At 45.6% G+C, this 23,050-nt stretch overlaps 1 protein-coding gene across 5 annotated transcripts in view; it reads left to right on the forward strand.

Moving 5' to 3' along the window:
* The window catches only part of pde1a (phosphodiesterase 1A, calmodulin-dependent), a 628,668-nt gene that overhangs the window by 489,274 nt on the left and 116,344 nt on the right, over nt 1–23,050 (forward strand). The gene's annotated exons all lie outside the window — the stretch shown is intronic.

The raw sequence follows: 23,050 nt of genomic DNA on the forward strand, positions 1-23,050 counted from the left end.
GTGTCGGGATGGGAGAGCCAGTTGAGAGCCACCCGCCTTTCCCTTGCTGCCGACTCCGCCCCCTCCCCTCCCTACCATGCCTACCCAGTGAAATCCTTCCTGCTGTGACTTACCTGTGGTTTGGGTATCTCCTCGATCCTGGGCCTCTGTTGGCTGTCATTCTGACAGCAGCTGCCGCCTCCCTGGTGACATTGATGAGCAAAGGAGCTGCTGGCCTCTGACTGGCCGACAGCTCTTGGTGGGCCTTGATCCTAGGGAAGGGATGCCCGTTGCCTGAGAGGCACTCAATACCAGTGGGCCTTCCCAGAGGAGGCAACACGGGTCTCTTGCTGGCTCACCAGCCCGCAGGCAAGACCTCTGAAGCCTCCATAAAATCTGTGCCTGCCCGCGCCCCCCGATGGGGTGGAATATTCTCAGCTTAGAAGATTCTTTGGCCGTGCATCCATATGTAGGCCCCGATGCCAATGGTGTCTGAATCCTGCCTGCCCGCTCGAGTTTCCCAGAGGCGGCATGTTAATTGGCCACCTCCAGAAGCCCTGTCCATTAAGAATGGTGAGTGAGTTCTGCACAGGGCATGACCAATCAAAGTGCCTGAGGTTGTGGGTGGTCGATAGCCCCAGTGGGAGGTATGTGTGCTGCTGCTGTTGGTGGGAGACAGCAAGGGCACCTCAAAATGGACGTGCCCTCTTTGAAGATTGATGAAATGGTTAAAAGCAAGTGTGGCGCCAACTGTGAGGTCATCAATGTAGAGGGAGCCCCCTCCACAGGATGGACTGCGGCCACAGCTGTGGCCCTCTGAATCCAGTATCTACGGGGGTGGGAAGACAGGTGGGGAGGCAGGTGGAGGGATGCTGGGGACTTAAAGTAGGCCAGCTGGAGGCTACCTCCAGGCATGTGTCGAGCTTCCACCATAGTAAGGGGGCCCATGCACCATTGGGAGGATCCTGGCAGCATCAGCAATTTGCACCTAAGTGGGCACTTCATTGATTTAATTAACTATCCACTGCTGCTGGGTGGGTAGCTGGTGCCAGACAGATCTTGCCTCCAGCAAGATTGCTCGGAGGACGGGACACACCAGGGACACAAGCTTTCCTAATTTTGTTCCCAGTCCCACCTCCAAAGCCACCTCTACAGAACAGGGAAGATTCCGCCCTCTATGTACCAGTTTGATGCCAAGGGGAGAATTTCCTGTATGTCAGGTGGGCCAGTTGGGAGTGGGCGTGGACCCCGCAATCGGCTGCGCGCCGCCATTTTACGTGGGCAGGCCAATTAAGGCCCGCCCAGCATGACGCATGGCTGGTAGCGCTCAGCACTACCTGTGCGTGGAGGGAGGAGGGAAAGTTGGGGCCTGTGTTCTTTCACGCATGCATGCGAAAGAGCGCAGAAATCTCTCTGAGGCATGGAGCTGCCTCAGGGAGATTAAGTACATAATAGAAGGTCAGAAATAATCAAGTTAAAAATTATTTAGGCATGTCCCCTCATGTGACAGTATCACATCAGCTGCGACATGTTAATGAATTGGGCAAAAAATATTTATTTATTTAATAAAACCTTCGGGAAACCTCATCCCGCCTGTGGGATGATCCTGCCGCTTGGGCCCTTCGCCTGCCTGCCAACCTTAAGGTTGGACGGACAGTGTTGATAAGTACTTTAATTGGGTTTTTAGTGGCCTTAACGGGCCTTTGACAGTTCGGCGGGCATGGAGCAGCCTCTAGCACGCACCTGCCGAATGAAAGATCTAAATGACACGCGGTGACGTCGGAACGCACGCTCAACATCACCGTGCATCATTTCACGCGTTAGCGTGCCGGGCCCGCCCCCGCACATCGACATCAAAATTCTGGCCCAAGAGGTGCATACTTATTTAAATTCCTGAAATTGGGGTTTGTTAGGAGTAGATGCAGAACTCTCCTTAAAGAATGAAATCATCTTCAACTGGTATATAGACATTGTCCTTAGATTTTATCCATGTCTTCACAAAAGTTATTGACTCTCCCAGGCTGCCATTACTTTATGGTATGTTTGTGAGACTGGGCACTAAATAAGTCATTGGTTGGAATTCAGGCCTTTGGCCAAAAGTGAGCACTCCAGTACCACCATAAGTGCCTTAATCATGATGGTCCCATGGTGGGGGTGTGGTGGATTTTGACAACAGCGTGCCATTCCCAACAGCATAGCCACCACTTCCACTTTCTCACTTTTTTCCATTTCCCACGCGATTACAATTAAAACTTAAAGTACCAGTGACATGTAGGGGAGACACGTATGATCATGCATCCGGGGGATACTTTTCAGTGGTGAAACTCAGCATCAACTGACAATGCTGCAAGTAGGGGCAGGCTATAAAAGAGCCTCCTGGATAAACAGGGAGGCTCTGCATCACAGCCACAATTTTCCAACACAACTTCCTTGCCCATTAACACAAGACGTAATGAGAACACAAAGGTAGCACGGGTGTTTTTCAAATGTAAATCTCACTCGTAAATATTTCACATTACATTGGTTTCACTTTATTCATATGTGCATCATTGTTATTTGTTGAGCCTAGCTTAGTCACAGAACTAAATTGTACTTTCATCTATTCTTTCATGGGATGTGGGCACCACTGGCTAGGCCAGCATTTATTGCCCATGCTTAATTGCTCTTGAGAAGGTGGTGGTGAGCCACCTTCTTGAACCTCTGCTGCCCATGTGCTGTAGGAACACCCACAGTGCTGTTAGGAAGGGAGTTCCAGGATTATGACCCAGTTCATTTTGACAATGAAGGAATGGCGATATATTTCCAGTCAGGATGGTGTGTAGTTTCATGGGGAACTTGCAGGTGGTAGTGTCCCCATGCATTAAGGTTGTGGATGGGGTTACAATCAAGTGGGCTACTTTGCCCTGGATGGCGTCAAGCTTCTTGAGTGTTGTTCCAATCAAGTGAAGAGTATTCCATCACACTCCTGACTTGTGCCTTGTGGGCAGGCTTTGGGGAGTCAGGAGGTGAGTTACTCATCACAGAATTCCCAGCCTCTGAACTGCTCTTTTAACCACAGTATTTATATGGCTGGTCCAGTTAAGTTTCCGGTCAATGGTAATCATCGTGATGTTGATAGTGAGGGATTTTGCAATGGTAATGCCATCAAGGGGAGATGGTTAGATTTTCTCTTGTTGGAAATGGTCACTGCCTGGCACTTGTGAGGCACGAATGTTACTTGGCATTTATCAGCCCAAGCCTGAATGTTGCTCCATAATCTTGCCCCATATGGCCACAGACTAATTCATTATCTGAGAAGTTGTGAATGGTGCTGAACATTGTGCAATTATCAGCGAACATCCCCACTTCTGACCAGACCATCCCCACTTCTGTACCAGACCAGCCATAAGGCGGGGGTGGCTTTTCAATGGCTGCAGGGCTAAGCTTGCTTGGGGAAGGGGGAGAAATGGCCTCAGGCAAGGGAAGAGGCTGCAGGGCAAGGGTTGTACTTGGTTGGGGGGTGGGGGGGGGTTGGGTATCCCAAAGCCTGTGTGGGGCTACAAGTTGATCTGTGCAAGCGGCCTCAAGATAGTGAGGGCTGAGGATGCAGTCTCCAGAGGAGATGAGGCCAGATGAAGACGTGAGGGTATGTGTGTGAGAATGGGTGGTGATGTCCCTTGAGCTGGGAATGAGTGAGATGCCAGGGAATGTGTGATGGGCTTGAAGGTGTGAGTTTAAAATGATGAGATGGTTGCCTTACCCTGATGGCATGGATGAGACCATTCATCCTCTTTCTGCATTAGAGGCCAACCACTTCTCATAGACTCATAGATGTCTACAGCATAGAAGGAGGCCATTCAGCCCATTGTGCCCACACTGGCCAACAAAGATCTGGCTACACTAATCCCATTTTCCAGCACTTGGCCCATAGCCCTGGAGGCTATGGCAATGCAAGTGAATATCTAAATACTCCTTAAATGTTATGAGAGTTTCTGACTCAACCACCCTTTCAGGCAGTGAGTTCCAGACTCCCACCGCCCTCTGGGTGAAAACATTTCTCCTCAACTCCCCGCTTAGCCTTCTACCTCTTACCTTAAATCTGTGCCCCCTGGTTATTGGCCCCTCAACTAATGGAAAAAGTGCCTTCCTAGCCACCCTATCTATGCTCCTCACAATCTTATACAACTCTATCAGGTCCCCTCTCCACCTTCATTGCTCCAAGGAAAACAACTCCAGCCTATCCAATCTTTCCTCATAGCTCAGACCCTCCAGCCCAGGCAGCATCCAGGTAAATCTCCTCTGCACCCTCTCCAATGCAATCACACCCTTCCTATAATGTGGTGACCAGAACTGCACGCAGTACTCCAATTGTGGCCTAACCGATGTTTTATACAGTTCCAGCATAACCTCCCTGCTCTTGTATTCTCTGCCTCAGCTAATAAAGGCAAGTATCCCATATGCATTCTTAACCACCTTATCTACCTGCCCTGCTACCTTCAGGGATCTGTGGATGTGCACATCAAGGTCCCTCTGATCTTCAGTACTTTCCAGGGCTCTACTATTCATTGTGTAATCCCTTGCCTTTTAGCTCTCCCCAAGTGCATTACCTCATACTTTTCCAGGTTGAATTCCATTTGCCACTGCTCTGCCACCTGACCAGTCCATTGATATCCTCCTGTAGTTTACAGCTATCCTTCTCACTATTTACCAACCTACCATTTTTCGTGTCATTTACAAACTTCTTGATCATGCCCCCTACAATTAAATCCTAATCATTTATGTACATCACAAACAGCAAGGGCCCCAGCACTGAGCCCTACGGAACCCCACTGGAAACAGACTTCCAGTCACAGAAACATCCCTCTACCATCACTTCTTCATTCCTCTTCTGTACAGCATTGGCACTGACCACCACTGCTATCACCTATCAAGCCAGAGTGGTGAGATTGCTGGACCTCCTGTGGCCAGATGGGGGTAGAGGACATCACAGCAGGCCTCCATGGCACCCAAAAGGGATATATCACTGAATTAGGGGGCTGCAGTCTTCCTGCCTTTTGGGCCATGTCTTCTGTGCAGCAGTCCTGGGCTGGAAGCACTGAGAGGTGTGCACGCGGCTGCACTTTAAACATGGCACTTGGCATGAGGTGACAGTGTGACCGGCAAATGAGAGCCCGCCCACAATTGAAACAAAGTGTTTGCAGGGAATGCATGATTAATGCGGCAGGGTTGGGATGGTACTGTGTGAAAAGCCGCCATAGTGGCCAGTGGGTAAAACATTCTTTTTTCCCACCTGCTACTGCACTTAGTGCAAATCTGCGACATTTCCACCCATTCTGTCTTGCCAGCATGAAGCAGGCAGAACATGCAAATGCCTTTGCCATGGTGCAGGGTGCCATCTACTGCACACATGTGGCTTTGTGGGTGCCAAGTCTAAATGTAGACGTGTATCGCAACTACAAAGCGTTCCATTCACTGAACGTGCAGCTGGTGTTCAGCCATGCTCAGCACAACATACAGGTCAATGCCAAGCATCCTGGTGTCCTGGCAGCAGTCATGATACAGCCAGTCCACTATGCCATCATCTTCAAATGCCATATCCTTGTAACTGAGCCATGAACTTTACATGCTGATCAATTCAAAAACCGGTCTCTCCCTTCACTCACCAATTCCTATCAACCACAGCTCATACTTCACAGTCACAGCTTCACCTCACTCTCCACACATTAGCATGACTGCAAACCTCACACCCACATCTCTCACCAAACCAGCTTATTCAATTGTGACAGACACATCACCCAAACACATTGCTCAACATTCACTGACACATTTGCAGAACAAGATAGCACATAGCAGCAGCACCTAACAGATGGGGAGTGGGGATAGATGCACACGGCTGCGCCACCACGAGAAACCAGAGGGTGGCCACTGGGTGACAAGCCTTTGCCAACAGGTATGCAGCAACCAGTTGGGAAGAACCAGCTGGCCATCTTTCTGGCAAGACTGTCCATGATGGGTTTATCTAACTGCATTACCAGTGAACACAACCATAAAACACCAGTCTGCAATAGTCCTATGTCTTGCCTTCCCTCTTACTGTCCATCATAACACCCTCTTGGTTACAATGCTGAAATAAAAACCATTACAACTACTCCATACAAACTTCATGAAACAAACCATCCAATATTCCATACAAAAGTAAATAAACCATCCTTGTGCCTCCCCTCATGCATGTCTTTCATGTGCCTAATGCCCCTACAAAGTGCTACCTCAGTGGCTGCAGCATGCCTGGCAGAAGTCTGCTGACCTTAAATTGGGGAGATTCTAGATGGCTGGCAGGATGCTCTCGAGCATCTCTGACCCTAGAAGGTCTGTCTTTGTACTGCACCATCTTGGCAGAGATGGCAGCAGTCTGGGCTGTCTGGCTGATGGGAAACAACAAGGACAGCAGTAGAGTGACAGGGGTGGAAGGTCATCCTGAGAAAGGACAGCAGGTTTATACTCCCCAAAGCCATTGACACTCCCAAGAGTGGTGCCTCAGCAATCCTGGAAGGACTGATTGCTGAACTACTAACAGACTCTGCAAGCCCCTTTGAGCACTGGTATCTGCAGTCAAATGGTAGCAGTCTGAGCCTGCACAGCAACAAGGTGAGATTGTGTGATTTCAGTCTGAGCTTCTACTGTGGCCCTCAGATGTCGGTAGCTTCTGCTTGTGCTGCAATGGAAACTGATAGATAAGTCACCAGCTGCTGCATCATGATTGGGTCTGCAAGTGATTCTAATGGAGTTGGCCACCATGCTGGAAAGGATGGGCTCCAAGCTCTGCACAAAGCTCTGGGCCAATTTGTTGCAGGGTTCCTCTATGCCACTTGACAGTAACAACCGTATTTCTGGCAGGTCTTCCAATGCACCAAGCATTTTAATGTGCACACCCATTGTGCACAACTACATCAAAGTGCAACTCTGTCCTGAGGTGAGTTGGCACCTGCATGATCCTTTCCCACTGATCTGGATGTAGGTCACATGCGCAGTGACTTATCACATGCAGATTCCACCTCAATACTGTCCTCTAACTTAATGCAGTGCCAGTATTTGAGCTGGTGGCTGCAAATGTCAAATCAATCACCATCAGTCTCTCGTTCCACTTGCAGTTCTCGCTTCTGCACCATTGCCTGGCCAGGTTGCTGTTCATGGATATCTGAATGAAGAAAAGCAAAAAGATATGGTTGTAGTGTGAGGAGGGAGGAAGGCAGTGATGCATGTTTACACCTTATGCAGGTTGTAAATTAGAAGAGATTGTTGGATGAGGGAGAAGTTGAATGTGAGAAGGTAGATTAAATAGAAAAATACCATTATCTTCAATGGTTTCAGCCCCACCACTGGCCACATCCTCAGTAGTGACCATTTTAGTGATGGCCAGCACATCTCCTGCATAAGGATTAGGACAGGCAGCTGTGTGTACCTGGCCCCACTCCCCACCTGTTGGGTGCTGCTGCTATGTGCTATCTTGTTCTGCAAATGTGTCAGTGAGTGTTGAGCAATGTGTTTGGGTGATGTGTCTGTTACAGTTGAATAAGCTGGTTTGGTGTGAGGTGTGGGTGTGAGATTTGCAGTAGTGCTAATGTTTGGAGAGTGAGGTGAAGCTATGACTGTGAAGTATGTGTTGTGGTTGATAGGGATTGGTGAGTTAAGGGGAGAGGGGTTTTTGAATTGATCAGTATGTAAGGTTCATGGTTCAGTTGTAAGGGTATGGCATTTGAAGATGCATTCACTGACCTTGACTACTTGAGTGAGGACATTGAACTTCTTTCAGCACATCATCCAGGTCCTTGGGGTAGACTACTAGCATTGACTGTGACAGCTATCTGCTCTTCCTGCCTTTGCAGTGTGTGTCTGGATGGCTTCTCGGCCCCTATGAATAGAGGACCTTTCTCCTCCTGTCCACCTCCTGCACCAATTCCTCCACTGCTGCATCTAAATATCTTGGAGCACAGTATCTACCTTGTTGCACCATACTCACTCTTGCACCACCAATTCCATCCCTGCTGCCGCCATAATGTTGCCCCTCTCTCCTCTAAGAGATGCAGGCTGGCTGTAATTGGTGCTAGCCTCCTACAAATTTGAGCTCCCAGCTGAGGTGTCCAGCCGCTCAGCAGCACGTTTAGCGCTGAGTTGTACACTACGACTGTTATAATTTGCAGGCAACATGAAGTTTGTGCGCCTCTTGCATTGGGAGTAGCAGATGTGACTTAATCGCGCATCATGATCCCCAGGCCCATTTTTGGGCCTTAACCAATTTTTGCCCCAAAATGGTTAATAAAATTTGCAGTTTTACAATGGCTACTTTCAGTACAAGACATATTTGCTGCAAGGCTACCCTAAATCATAACTTCCATGAAGGAAAGGAAAGGAATTTGATTTGTATAATATTACAATGCAAAGCTCTTTACAACCATTAAATTATTCATGAAATGTATTTACTGCTGTTATGTAGGCAAACACAGCAGCCAAGATCCCACAAGATGCAAAGCCAGTTAACTCATTTTGGTTGAGGGAGGAACTTTGGCAAGAATACCAGTACTTGCTGCTCTTCAGTGACTGCTGTGGGATCCTTAACATCCACCTGAACTATAGAAGAAGACAAACGGGGTCTTGCATTTTGATTTCATTCAAAGGACTCCAGCACATCTGAAAATGCTGCAATCCCTGAGTAGGGCACTGAAGTGCTATCTAATTTCATCTGTTCAAATCCTCGTTTGTGGTTTGAACCCATAACTCTGACTCAAAGGAAATAATACATTGAACTGATCTAAATTGATACGGAATATGCTTTCTGGAACCCTTCTTTGTTTAAAAAAAGCTTTATATATAATCAGACATTGCATTTCTTTTCCAAGTAAAATTCCCTGTTATAGATTCATCTTGTAGACCTCCTACAAAAAATATTGCCAAACAGAGCTCATAAGTCTTCAAACCAAGGGTGGAGGTATGACAGGTCAGTGAAATAAAGATAGACAGCACGATGCACAATATTCTGTCTGTTCTGATTCAACTTAAAATGGCAAATTATTCCAGTTGTTTGGAGTCAGAAGTTTGTTTCTTCGGCAAGAAAACTCAGTTGCAGTCAAGTGGAAAATAATATGTTTTGTCATTATCCTTGCAGTAGTGACCTTAAAAATAACAGTTTGACAATGCTGACTCACTTACTTGATCATGATGGCAGTGGCAGGGGGCAGAAGTGCATTGGCGTCAGAGAAAAGGACTGTACTCCTCAATTTCACTGGTGCAACAGAAATTTAATAGTGCAAGATAATCCAAGCCCTCCTTTGATTCTCTGTATAAATTATACAAAGTTGAAGTATTGGATTGACATTGAAGCAGCAAGTGCTAGCCTGGCCTATGAGACTTAATTCAGATTGGAGACCTTGTGAAAATGTGCTCAATTTCTGTGTCTTGGAACAAGGAGGTATTCAATTATTTAGGAACTAGCTGTGGGGCAGGGAAATTATGGGAGGGTGCACTACTGACAGCATGAAAATCCCCAAGCTACACTTCTGGCTGTGGATATGGCATCACACGGCATGCATAAGAACTCCACAAAAAAGTTTAATCTTGCCCTCAAGAGTTGCTGAGTAGTAACATAATGTGCTCAAATTATTTCTGAATAATTAACATTTTTTGTGTTTGCAGTAAATGGAAAGTCAAATACTTGGACAGAACAAAGAAATGTATTTAATTTTTGTCTTTGAAGTGTGTTGTGATGACTCCAGTGTGACTAACATCCCCTTTGGAGATTCATAGATCAAAGCACCTTGCTGTAAATCATTACAGCCTTGTTGAATTCACTCAGGATAACTGTAACTGGAGTTACTTGCTTTTAGTTCAGAGGGCTGAATTTATTCATGCATCTTCTTTAATGCCTAACCGAATTTAGATTTACATCAGTGTTCTGAACATGATTTGAATTTTGCAGTGGGTGTCAGGATCTCGACTTTAGGACCATATGTGGATCGCAAGCAAATGCTTGTCATCAAGGCACAAGTTGCACGTTACAAATTGCACATTGGTGCAACTTTATGTGGGGTGAACTCTTAATTGGCTGCCTCTGCATTCACCTTTCAATTCAGGAAAGCAGGGTTGGGGAGTGTGTGGGAGTTCCGAGGCGGGAAACCCAGTGAGAGGGCCTGCAGTTTTGGCTCGCTGTCATTCCCACTGGGAGAGGTGGATGCTGCTGAGGCAGAAAGATGAGAGCAGTGACTCAAAATGGAGGCACCTGTGGAAATCTGATGAAAATTTTAAATTGTTACGACTCAATGGGGATAGTGCGCTGTAATATCAAGCCTCACTGTTCCCCAAGACGCAACAAATGTGAAAAAGTTTGATCAAGCCACCAGATTGCCCCAATTCTACCTAACTCTTTAATTTAGGTTAACAAAATATGGGCACCAGATTTGTAAACTTAATAAGCAAATAACTGTTTATTGAACAAATTCTCTTTAACTAGTGGCAAAAGAAAGAAATATGAACTGTTAACTTCTAACACTATAACCCCCTTCTTAAATCTCTACACACACACATGACAATACAACACACAAAACATGGATTTTAAGGGCAGGATAAAACAGTTCAATAGCACCAATCTGGAGTACAGGATTCGATGGGTTGATTTTGATCGATGTCTTCCAAATTCCTTTCAGTTCTTGTTGATGACACGAGGTGGTCTTCTAGCACTTTCAGTATTTAGTTCACTGTTTGAGCACTTGCCTTTCAATGTCTATAACGGTGATTTTCCCCTTTGCCTCTTGACAAGGGTTTTCAGAAAGAGAGCAGGTTAAAAAGATATGAGGAGAAGAAAACCAGCTAGCTCTTATTGTGGAATTACAGGAATCTTCCACACACAGGAGAAATAGGCTTTAGGTCTTGTTCCTTTCAGGCTAGGAGCTATTCTGCACTCACATAAAACCTGGTCACCTGGTCAGGAGCCAGTTAAAATGCTGTTGTCAGGCAGCTCCCTTGATCCAACCCTCCTTTCTGGCACCATCCTGTATTTCATGGCACACTCTGTTCCACTCTGTACTGCAACATTGTATATATCTCTCACCCTGTTCCAGTGGACATGTCTTTCCACTGCAGCTATTGCAATTTTACCACAGTCCAACAGAAAATAAAAAGATATGTTCTTTACAACAGTCCAACAGAAGTAAAAAGATATGTTCCTTACAAAATATTAAAAAGCCCACAGTTGTTAGTATGGTAAAATGGGTTACTAGAATAGTTATGGGAATGAGTGATGTAGATCATGATACAAAAGTGACATTAAGTGTGCCCAAGTCGGAGAACTTTGCCAAGAAGGTTGGTCCAAGTACAACCCTACTGACTAGGTTCTACGCAAAAGTCATGAATAACACAGGCATCTAACGATAATGGATGATCTCCTAATCTTCAACCACCACCTGGTCAGTCTCAAGTCAATGCAAGAATAGGTCCTCCATAGACTCCATGGAGGCCATATAGGGATAACAATGTGGTAACCAGGTATTACGCGGCTTTCCAAGATTTTGCCTCATCCTGCCACACTTGCAAAATTAATAGCCAGCCACCCACAGAACCTCTACTACCATCCCGCTTCCCAGATAGATCTTGGCAGAAACTAGGACCCGACATTTTCAATTTTGAAGGCAAAGCATACCTTGTTGCTGTTGACTACTACTCCAGGTGGTTGGAAGCTGCCAGACTCCACACCACAACAGCTGAATCTGTGATCTGCAGAACATCTACTCTACACACAGGTGTCCAGACAAAATTGTCTCGGTTAAAAGACCACAATTCGCCAGTGACCACTTCAGTAAATTTACCCACAACTGTGGGATCACCCATATCACCAGTTCTCCCCTCAACTCACAAGCAAATGTGGAGGCTGAAAGAGCCATCAAAACCATCAAGGCATTAATGACCAAGAGTTCTGACTGGAATTCAGCCTTCCTGCACTATCGAGTTACATCTTTAGCTAATGGGTCTTCACCAGCTGAACTTCTCATGGGCTGACGGCTGAAAGCGCAAGTCCCTCTGCTGCCACGGAATCTGCAGCCTAACGTTAGGGCAGATGACCACAGAAGGATGAGGAACCTGGAAACTGCGCTAATGGAGAATCAGGCATACTGATACAACTCCAGACATAAGGTCAAGACTCTAGCCTCCTTGACACCAGCCCAGAGGGTTTTAATTCAGGATCATAAATCTGAAGGTGTGGTCCTTCAAAAAACAGAGCATCCACGTTCATACCTGGTCCAAACACCATCAGGTACTTTCGGACACAACAGGAGAACCCGGATTTCATTGGCGCCCACGAGAACACATCTTCAATTACCACACGGTTTGCGATGAAAGTCCCAAGGATACATAGAGCAGCTTACGGAATGCTGATGCACCCAATGACCCAGATCAAGACCACCAACCCCACTCAGCGGTTATGACAACACGTTCAGGGAGAGTTGTGAAGGCACCACAAAGACTTAACTTGCGACCGGTGTACTTTTGTGGGGTTGGGTCGGGGGTGGTAGTAGGACAAATGCAATGTAAATAGTCTCAAAAATAGTTTAACATCATTATCAAAGAAATTGATGGTGTGCTTGGGGGAGGTGTAGTATAATGGATTAATAGAATGGTGATGAAAATAAATGATGTAATAGTGACATCAGCAGTCATGTGCTAGAAACTCTGTACAGCAGGAGGAACAGTCTGCACTCAAGAGAGATGTGCCTGTCTTGTAGTTCATCGTGTATATAGTGTACATAGTGTAAATAAACCAGTTTGAAGTAACTACCTGAGTCAGACTACAGTTTCTCCAGATGCGATTGGCCACACAACCAGTATATGAAACAGTTAGGGTCATCTGTGTGGAGGGGAAACACTTGGGTTTGACCAGTGTTGTGGCATTTTCAGGCTTGTGGCTCATTCATTGGGTCAGCAACAATGGCCCTCCTCCAACTAGCTGCTGGCTTCCAGCCTCAGCAGGCGGCCACTTCAACACCAGGAAAATTCAGTGAATAATAAAATGGCCCTTATTTGGGGCCTTAATTGGCCTAATTGGCTGCCTTCCACCATGAAACTTCATAGGTATGAGGGGCAAGTTGGCTAAGATAGATCGGGGAACTAGACTAAAAATATTATGGTATACAGCAATGGATAGCATTTAAAGGATCAATACATATATTGCAACAAATATGTATTACTTCAAGGTGCAAAAACCCCACAGAAAAAGTGGTCAAACTGACTAACAAAAGGAGTTAATGACATAGTATTAAGTCAAAGAAAGAGGCTTAAAATGTTGCCAAAAAGATTTCTAAGCGTGAGTGGATTTTAGAATTCAGGAAAGGAGGAGCAAAAAGTTGATAAGGAAATAGATAAAAAAATATGAGAGCTGATCAGCAAGAGACATAAAAACAGATTTATTATATTCTACTGTGGGGTCGCTTTGCTTATGAACCCATTTGCACATTTATCTGTCAGCAGGTAAGTTGATAACAATATACTGCAGGCGCAGAGTCCATTATGAAATGAAGCACATGCTATTTATTTACTCAGACAACAGAGCACTAACATGATGTATGCTTCTCCAACCAGACCCTAGTCTAGACTACCCTTAACATTGTAACCCGCAATACACAGCAATTGTGTCATACAGTCACTTGGCCAATCTACTCATATTCTCTTAAATGTGTATTGCACCCCAGATTACCACATCCCTCCCCTTTAGTTGAAATACAATTTACAATATTTTAACTATTTACATAAATAAGCTATTTACAAATTCAGTTTCTCTGGAGGCTTTCTCAAACGTGTCGGACGTCGTAGCTCTACGATTTCAGATGGTTTATCTGAGGCCTCCCTCTCAGGAGTTATCTGTCCACTGGGCTCCCCAGCAGGAACCTGTAAGTTTGTCTCTTCAACTCTCTCAGGCTCAACGGATCCTACAGGTACTTCTAAAGCAAGGGGAGTTTCTTCTACCTGTGATGTAGACTCCAACGGGAATGTTCTCACCCTCTTTCAGGCCCAATCATATGCAATCCTGCTGCCCCTCCCCTCCAAGTTCAACAATATGAAGGTCAACTGCCAGGAAGGTTCTCAAAATCAGGATATTGGGCAAGTCTAACTTCAACATGGAATGATCAGCTTCCTGTTGTATAAAAAAAAATTGGGGCCTTGTTAGTAACTGCTTTTTCTTCCTATGAGTCTTCTTTTGATGGGTTTTCTTCTTAGCAGTGCTGACTTTCATCTCGGCTTCTTCTTCAATTTCCCTATTGGCCAGACTAGGCTCAGGTATGAGCTCAACTTGAGTGAACTCGGTGGTTGAGTCTTCCAGCATTTCCTCATCTGTCAGCTCCTTTGAAAACTCTGGAGTCTCTATTTTTAAAGCTTCTTGGCTTCCATGTAGCTGGTCCTTCAGTTCTTCCATTTATTTCTCCTGGAGAATTAAGTATTGTTGTGCTTTCTCGGCTAATTGATTCTTTATCTCGGCCAGAGAGATGTGGAATTATTTCTGTTCTTCCTCATATCCTTTTAGTGGTACAAGTTGGGATCTGAGGGAATCTTGCAATATGCAGAAGTCCTTCAGCAGGTTATCTTTTTCTTTTTGGAGGTTACTGACTTCGACTCGAACTCTGTTCTGAAGCGTCACCTCTATGAGTTCCTTTTGTTGAGTCTTTACATACTCCTTTTTCCAAACAGTAACATTTCCTGCTTCTAATTGAGATCTCAGTAGTCTCTCAAGATCAATCTCTCTTAACCAGTTCCTTCTGAGGAGACCCAGTCCTCTGCCTGCTATCACCGTTAGGGGTAGATTAGCAGACTGGCTTTCATATTGTACTGGAACTGTGTATATACCTCTTACTCGTATGTCTTCACCAATATACGCCTTTAATTTAGCATCTGGATTTTCCAGCTTTAGTGAGTGACCTCCTCTATTCAGATACTTAAACGTGTGTTCCCCTATAACTGTCGTGGATGGCCCTGTATCCACCTCCACTCGGATGAGTTTTCCTTTGACTTCCACTGTCATGTACATTGATTCTATTTTACCCATTTTTAAGTTGTGTAGCAAATAAATATCTGACCCTGTTTCTTTTGGTTCCTTCATTATATAAATTTCACGACTTCTGCCTTTTTATCTGAAATTTTGCCTCAATCTGTCTATCGTATAATGTGCCCACAGCGATGGCAGTAGAAACACTGAGTTCTTTTAAATTGTCATCTGTTTGCAGGCTGTTTGGTTCCTTTTCTGCCATTATTAGTGCTGGTTTTATCCGTTAAACCATTGCTTTTTGCTGGTCTGTTAATAGTGGCTGTTTCCCGCCTTTCCACGGAGCCCTGCATTTCCGCGCCATTTCTAACCAGTGCCTCCCTCCCGATGTGAAGGATGGCACCATTTTGTGCTCCCTTGATTGCTTCTGAATCCCTGACTGTGCTCTCCATTTCGAGCGTCAACTCCAGCGCCTTGCTGAAGTCTAAATTTGACGCCTTCATTAATCCCACATACTAATAGGTCTCTTAATATGTCATTAATCAATGTCCTGAACTCACAGTGCTTTGTCAGTTGTTTTAAGGCTGCTGCATAGCAAGCGACTGTCTCTCCAGGGGCGCGACACCTCAAATTGAATTTAAAACGCTGCATTGTTACCGAGGGTTGAAAGTGGTCCTTCACTGGATTCATCAACTCATAAAGTTGTTCGAATCTGGGGCATTAGGTGCTGTTAGACAATGAATTAGGCCGTATGTTTTACTGCCACATGTTGATAAGAGGATCGCTCGCCTCTTCTCCTCCCCCGATATATCATTTGCCAAAAAGAAAAATGCGAGGCGTTCAGTATAATGTGACCAGTCATTGGTGGTCTGATCAAACGGTTCGATGCAGCCAAATTGTGGCACACTGGAGGGAGATAACTGCGATGACCATGGTGAGGGTTGTACTTACAATCAGCTTGCAGGGCACAGCTGATACACTTCAGTTGCGTTTCCACGGCTTTCCTTGGTGTTGTCGACTGGTGAAATGGCACAGATATTAAAGAAATGCTTTTCACCTGTCATCACCTGTAGAAAACACAAAACAAAATCGATATTATTGAGGAACTGAGTGTCAAGTGAGAATGAGGAGCTTAAAGAAATCAATACAATTAAAGAAAAGGTACTGAAGAAATTAATGGGTCTAAATGGCAACAGATCCCTGGGCCTGACAACCTGCATCCTAGGGGTTTAGAAGATGTAGCCTCCAAGATAGTGGATGCATTGGTTTTGAACTTCCAAAATTCCCAATTGTAGAACAGTCCCCAAGAGTTGGAAGGGAGAAAACATTAGCCCATGATTTAATGAAGGAGGAAGAGAGAAAACGGGAAACTAGCCTAACATAAGTAGTCGGCAAAATGCTAGAATCTATTATTCAGGATGTGGTAACAGGGCACTTAGAAAATCATGGTATAATTAAACAGAGTAAGCAGTAATTTGTGAAAAGGAAATCATGACCTGGATTTCCTGGGTGGGTGGACTGCTCGCCACTCCCCACCCCAACCCCTCAGAAGGAAAGTCAGTCCTAAATAGACTGACTTCTTAAAAGTCTGCCCTGCAGCGATAACATGGCTGAAGGTCGGACTTCCACCCCTCAGTGGACAGCAAGTCCCACCCTCAAAATCTTCCGGCCAATCAGATTGGCTAACAGCTCCAGCAGTCCCAGCAGCCCCAGAGCTCAGTATTGGGTGCTGTTGGGACTGCAAGGACGCCCCAGGAAGAAGATCATGGTAACTGGAGACAGATAAGTCCCAAATATTTAGGGCAGGGAGGGATCAGAGTGCCTATGGAGGGGGGGACGGATGGGAGGATGGGGGGGAACAGATTTTGGAAGGCAGCCGGGGGTGGGGGGAACAAAGGAGGTTGACATCTTGGGGGAGTTTCCCCGATGTGCACAGGCCCCCCCACAATTGATGAGGGCCTCCCTTCTTTTCAAAGAAGCTGTTTCAAAAACAGCCTTCAGACTCTGTTTTGTGGCGTTGGAGGTGCCACTTAATTGGGCAGTTAAGAGCCTCAATAGGCTTAAAGGTGGGTGGCCGAGTGGGTGCCTTACCCAACTGTATTATGGGGAGATAAAAGCAAAAAACTGCGGATGCTGGAAATCCAAAACAAAAACAAAAATACCTGGAAAAACTCAGCAGGTCCGACAGCATCTGCGGAGAGGAACACAGCCAATGCCCCGAGTCCGAATAACTCCCCATCAGTATTATGGGGAGCCCTGGTTAGACCACACCTGGAGTACTGTGAGCAGTTCTGTGCACCACACCTTAGGAAAGACATGTTTACCTTGAGGGGATACAGCATAGATTTATCGGAATGATACCTGGGGCTGACTTTTCACCCATGTATGGCACGGTACAGAATACTGAAGTGGGGGACAAATATTTTTGCCACTGGCTAGTGTGCCAGCAACATCCAGCCTAGGTCATTTTCTGGGAGGCAGGATTGGGGGCAGAAAGGCTACACACCTGCCAGTGGCATTTAGCCAACTAAGGTAAGCTTATGGCCAATTAAGGCCAGTTATCAGAAACTGACTACAGTTCTCCCCACAGCATCGGGAACAAGCTGATGCCTGGAGGTAGCTGCTCAACTACAGATTGGGGATCCAACACTCTAGGCAGGCTTTTGAGGCCTTCCCCACCTACCTGGCCACAGCATTTAGCCAGAGGCCACCCTGTGGAGGGGCTTTGCTCCCTGTTGGTGACCCAACAGCTGTGGTCATTTCTTCAATGTTGCTAAGAGCACAGCACAAGATTGATGTGCCCTCTCTCTCTTCCTTACCTGCAATGGCAGGCTTCTTTTCCTTCCAATCGGGAAGTCCTCATGTTGGGCCCTCCAGTTATGAGAGCCCACCTGCCATCCTTAACTGGATTGCAATTACTCAGAGAAGTTCACTGGTGGGTGACTGTTCTCCACACAGGGCAGAATTTAATCCAGGCGGCAGGAGTCTCACTCACTCACTGGTTGCAGAGTCAGCAAGAGCCCGGCATTGCCACCTTTGGGAAAGCACTACTGTATTAAGTGTCATTCGGACACTTAAGTGGCCAGCAGCAGGCCTTCCCTCGGATCAAGGACCCCAGGGCAGAAATCCCACCCCGTGAGGAGCCTGGCAGCTCCTCATTGCCATAATCGCCACTGGGCGATAGGCGGTTATTGCTGGCAATGCACCCACCAGAGGCCCAGGATCAGTGCGTGACCCAGGCCACAGGTGAATGAGGGCAGGATACGGCATGGGGTTTGCTGGCTGAGGGGGTGGGGGGTTTGAAAGACAGGTCAGGGGGGTGGCTCTCAGTGGACCTTCCACTTTCCAATACTGGGTCCCTTGATCAGGCGCTGAGTGCCTGATAACAAGAGGCAATCAACTACTACCCCAACCCCTGGCAGTTTTGGGACTGGTCCAACTGTTGCTGGTTGAATTCCAGCAGAGACATGTTAAGTGGGTGCAGAGGCAGGAAGGTGATGGGTCCCCGCCCCACACCCCCTGGCCTGATTAAATGCTCCCCTGCCTCCACACTCACCTTGGAAGAGGTCATTTAATTCAACCCACATTGTGGGCTTATGACACTTATTTAACTCTAACATTGAGATCCCAACCCAAAACTCAAAATCCTGCACCTGGACTCCAAAGGTTAAATTACGAGGAGAGATCACAGCAACTGGGGTTGTGTTTCCTGGATTTGAGAAGGTTAAGGGTGATTTGATTGAACAGTTAGAAAAGCTAGAAACGATTTCCCCTTGCTGGCGATTCTCGGACTAGGGTCTAAAAATTAGAACCAGACTGTTCAGGAATGAATTTAGGAAACACTTCTACACAAAAAGGATGGTAGAAGTTTAGAACTCTCTTCTGCAAGCAACAATTAATGGCAGATCAATTATTAATTTTAAGTCTGCTACTAATAAAATTTTTGTGAACCCCAAGAAATTAAGAGATATGGGCAAAGACAGGTATGTTGATTTAGGTTGCAAATCAGTTATAATCTCATTGAATGTTGGAGCAAATTCAAGGATCTAAATGGCCTACTTCTGTTCTTTTGTTACCAATGACCAATAGCTTTATTCTGAATATTCATTTGTGGACAGACTTTGTGAATGCAGGAAAAGGAAGTCAACTGTAGTCCTTTATTGTAAAAGCACCTTTGTACCATTTACAGTTTATTTTAGTGATTTTCACACTAGCAGTTATATGAATTATATTCCATTTCACATCATATAATTATACTACGGTGTCATGTTAAAACAAGTTTTAACGCTAAAATAATAGATGTCCCCAAAAGAAAAAAACTAATAAGAAAAGCAAAGAGAGAGCATGTAAAGAGACTGGCAGCTAACATAAAAGGGAGTCTCCAGGTCTTCTGTAGGCCTATAAATAATAAAAGGATGGTAAAAGAAAGAGTAGAACTGATTAGCGATAAAAATGGGGACTTGCACATGGAGGCAGGAGAAATAGCGGAGGTATTAAACGGGTACTTTGCTTCTGTCTTTACAAAGGAAGAATATGCTACCCAAACTGAGGTGAGAGAGGAGGTAACTGGTACACTAGAAGAATTTACAATTGAGAAGGAGGAGGTGTTAGAAAGGCTATCTTTACTTAAAATAGATAAGGTACCAGGACCGGATGGAAAGTGAGAGTGGAAATTGCAGAGGCACGAGTGATAATATTCTAGTCTTCCTTAAACACAGGGGAGGTATAAGAAGACTTGAAAATTGCAAATGTTACACCCTTGTTCAAAAAGGGGTGCAAGGATAAAGCTGGTAACTACAGACCAGTCAGCTTGGCTTCAGTGGTAGGGAAACTTCTGGAAACTATTGTTCAGGACAAAATCAATAGTCACTTAGACAAGTGCAGGATAATTAAGGAAAGACAGCATAGATTCATTATGGGAAAATCATGTTTAACTAACTTGCTGGAGTTTTTTGAGGAGGTAACAAAGAAAGTTGATAAGAGCAATGTGGTTGATGTGGTGTATATGGATTTTCAAAAAGCATTTAATACAGTGCCATACAGCAGACTTGTGAGCAAAATTCTAGCTCATGGAATAAAAGGGAAAGTAGGTACTTGGATAAGAAATTAGCTGAGTGACAGAAAACAGAAAGTAGTGATAAATGGTTGTTTTTTAGATTTGAGGCAGGTTTGTAGTGGAGTTCCCCAGGGGTCAGTGTTGAGACCCTTGCTCTTTCTGATATATATTAACGACCTAGATTGTGGTGTTCAGGGCATGATTTCAAAATTTGCAGATGATACAAAGATTGGAAACGTTGTTAACTGTGATGAGGATAGTGTTGAACATCAAAAGGGCATAGACATGTTGGTGGATTGGGCAGACAAGTGCCAGATGAAGTTCAATGCAGAGAAGTGTGAAGTGATTCATTTTGGCAGGAAGAATATGGAGAGACAGCATAAAATAAAAGGAAAAACTCTAAAGGAGGTGTAGGGATAGAGGGACCTTGGTGTATATGTACATAAGTCATTAAGGCAGGGCATGTTGAGAGAGCAGTTAATAAAGCATATGGTATCTTAGACTTTATTAATAGAGGCATCGAGAACAAGAGTAAGGAGGTCATGTTGAACTTGTATAAGACACTAGTTAGGCCTCTTCTGGAATACTGCATCCAGTTCTGGGTGCCATACTTGAGGAAGGATGTGAGGGCATTGGAGAGAGTACAGAGGAGATTTACAAGAATGAATCCCAGGATGACGAACTGTAGCTATGAGGATAAATTGGAGAGGTTGAGACTGTTTTCCTTGGAGAAAAGAAGGCTGAGAGGAGACTTGATGGAGGTATTCAAGATCCTGAGGGGAAATAGTGAGGAACTGTTCCCATTCAAGAGAACATGAAGAACTAGAGGGCAGAGATTTGAAATAATTGGCAAAAGGAGTAAATGTGATGCGAGGCAAAATCTTTTCACCCAGAGGGTGGCTGGAGTGTGGAACAACTCCCTGAGAGGGTCGTGGAGGCAGGTTTGACCAAGGTATTCAAAAGGGAAAAGCAAAATACTGAGAATGCTGGAAATCTGAAATAAAAATAAAAAATGCTGGAAAAACTCAGCAGATCTGGCAGCATCTGTGGAGGGAGAAACAGAGTTAACATTTTGAGTCCGTATGAATCTTCTTGAGAGCTAAAGAGAAGCAGAAATGTCTTGGATTTTATGCAGTTTAAGAGGGGGTGGAGTAGGTGGAACAAGATAAAAGGTCAGGGATAGGTGACAGCAAAGAAGAAATTGACAAAGATGTCATGGACACAAGACAAAGGAAGTGTTAATGGTAGTGATAAAGAGTAAAGAAGGTGTTGATAGTGACATTAAGGTAAGATAGCAGAATGTGTTAATAGCAGAACAAGGGTCAGCACTCTGTGAAAGCAAAACATAAAAACAAGTGTCAGATGTCCCTGTGGCATTGTTTCTCCTGAAAGGAGTGTTTGGGCCCTTGGATGGTAAGGAGGGAGGAGGTAAAGGGGCAGGTTTTGCACCTTCTGCGATTGCATGGGAAGGTACCCTGGGAAGGGGATGAGGAGTTGGAGGTGATGGAGGAGTGGACCAGGGGGTCACGGAGGTCCCTACGGAATGTTGAGGGGCAGGGTGAGGGGAAGATGTGTTTAGTGGTGGCATCATGCTGGAGTTGGCAGAAATGGTGGAGGATGGTCCTTTGAATGCAGAGGCTGGTGGGGTGAAAAGTGAGGACAAGGTCATGCTATCTATGAGGGAGGGAAAGAAGTGAGGGTAGAGGCGCAGGAGATGGGTCGGACATGGCTGAGGGCCCTGTCAACCACAGTGCGGGGGAAACCTCGGTTAAGGAAGAAGGAAGACATGTCAGAAGAACCGTTTTGGAATGTGGCATCATTGGAACAGTGCGGCAGATGCGAAGGAACTGAGAGAATGGGATGGAGCCCTTACAGAAAGAAGGGTGTGAGGAGCTGTAGTCGAGTTAGCTGTGGGAGTCGGGGGCTTATAATGAATATTGGTGGACAGCCTATCACCAGAAATGGAGACAGAGAGAGGTCAAGTAAGGGAAGGGAAGTGTCAGACATGGTCCATGTGAAGGTGAGAGAAGGGTGGAAATTGGAAGCAAAATCGATAAATTTTTCCAGGTCCAGATGAGAGCATAAAGTGGCACCGATACAGTCATCGATGTACTGAAAGAAGATTTGTGGGAGGGGGCCTGAGTAGGACTGGACAAGGAATGTTCCACATATCCCACAAAAAGGCAGACATAACTGGGGCCCATGCGGGCATCCATAGCCACACTTTTTATTTGGAGCGATTGAGACCAGTTGAAAGAGAAATTGTTCAGTGAGAGAACAAGTTCAGCCAGGCAGAGGAGAGTGATGGTGGATGGGGATTGTTCAGGCCTCTTTTCAAGGAAGAAGCGAAGAGCCCTCAGACCATCCTGGTAGGGGATGGAGGTGTAGAGGGATTGGACGTCCATGGTGAATAGGAAGCAGTTAGGGCCAGGGAACTGGAAATTGTTGATATGACATAGGGCATCAGAGGAATTGCAGATGTAGGTGGGGAGCGACTGGACAAGGAGAGAGAGAACGGAGTCAAGATAGGAAGAAATTAGTTCTGTGGGGCAAGAACAGGCTGACACGATGGGTCTACTGGGACAGTCCTGTTTGTGGATTTTGGGAAGGAGGAAGAAGCAGGCTATGTGGGGTTGGGAGACTATGTGGTTGGAAGCTGTGGAGAGAAGATCTCCAGAGGAGATGAGGCCAGTGACAGTCCTGGAAACAATGGCTTGATGTTTGGTGGTGGGGTCATGGTTCAGGGGGAGGTAGGAAGGCGTGTCTGAGAGTTGGCGCTCAGCCTCTGCAAGGTAGAGGTCTGTACGGCAGACAACAACAGCACCACCCTTGTCAGCAGGTTTGATCCCAAGTATAAAATCCATCATATTTCTACTCTTTAGCTCTGAAGGAGAGTCATACGGATTCGAAACGTTAACTCTGTATCTCTCCCCACAGATACTGCCAGACCTGCTGTTTTTTTCCAGCATTTTCTGTATTCAAAAGGGAATTTGATTGCTATCTGAAAAGAAAGAATGTGC

Source organism: Cetorhinus maximus, chromosome 11, assembly GCF_964194155.1.
Source record: "Cetorhinus maximus chromosome 11, sCetMax3.hap1.1, whole genome shotgun sequence".
NCBI lineage: Eukaryota > Metazoa > Chordata > Chondrichthyes > Lamniformes > Cetorhinidae > Cetorhinus > Cetorhinus maximus.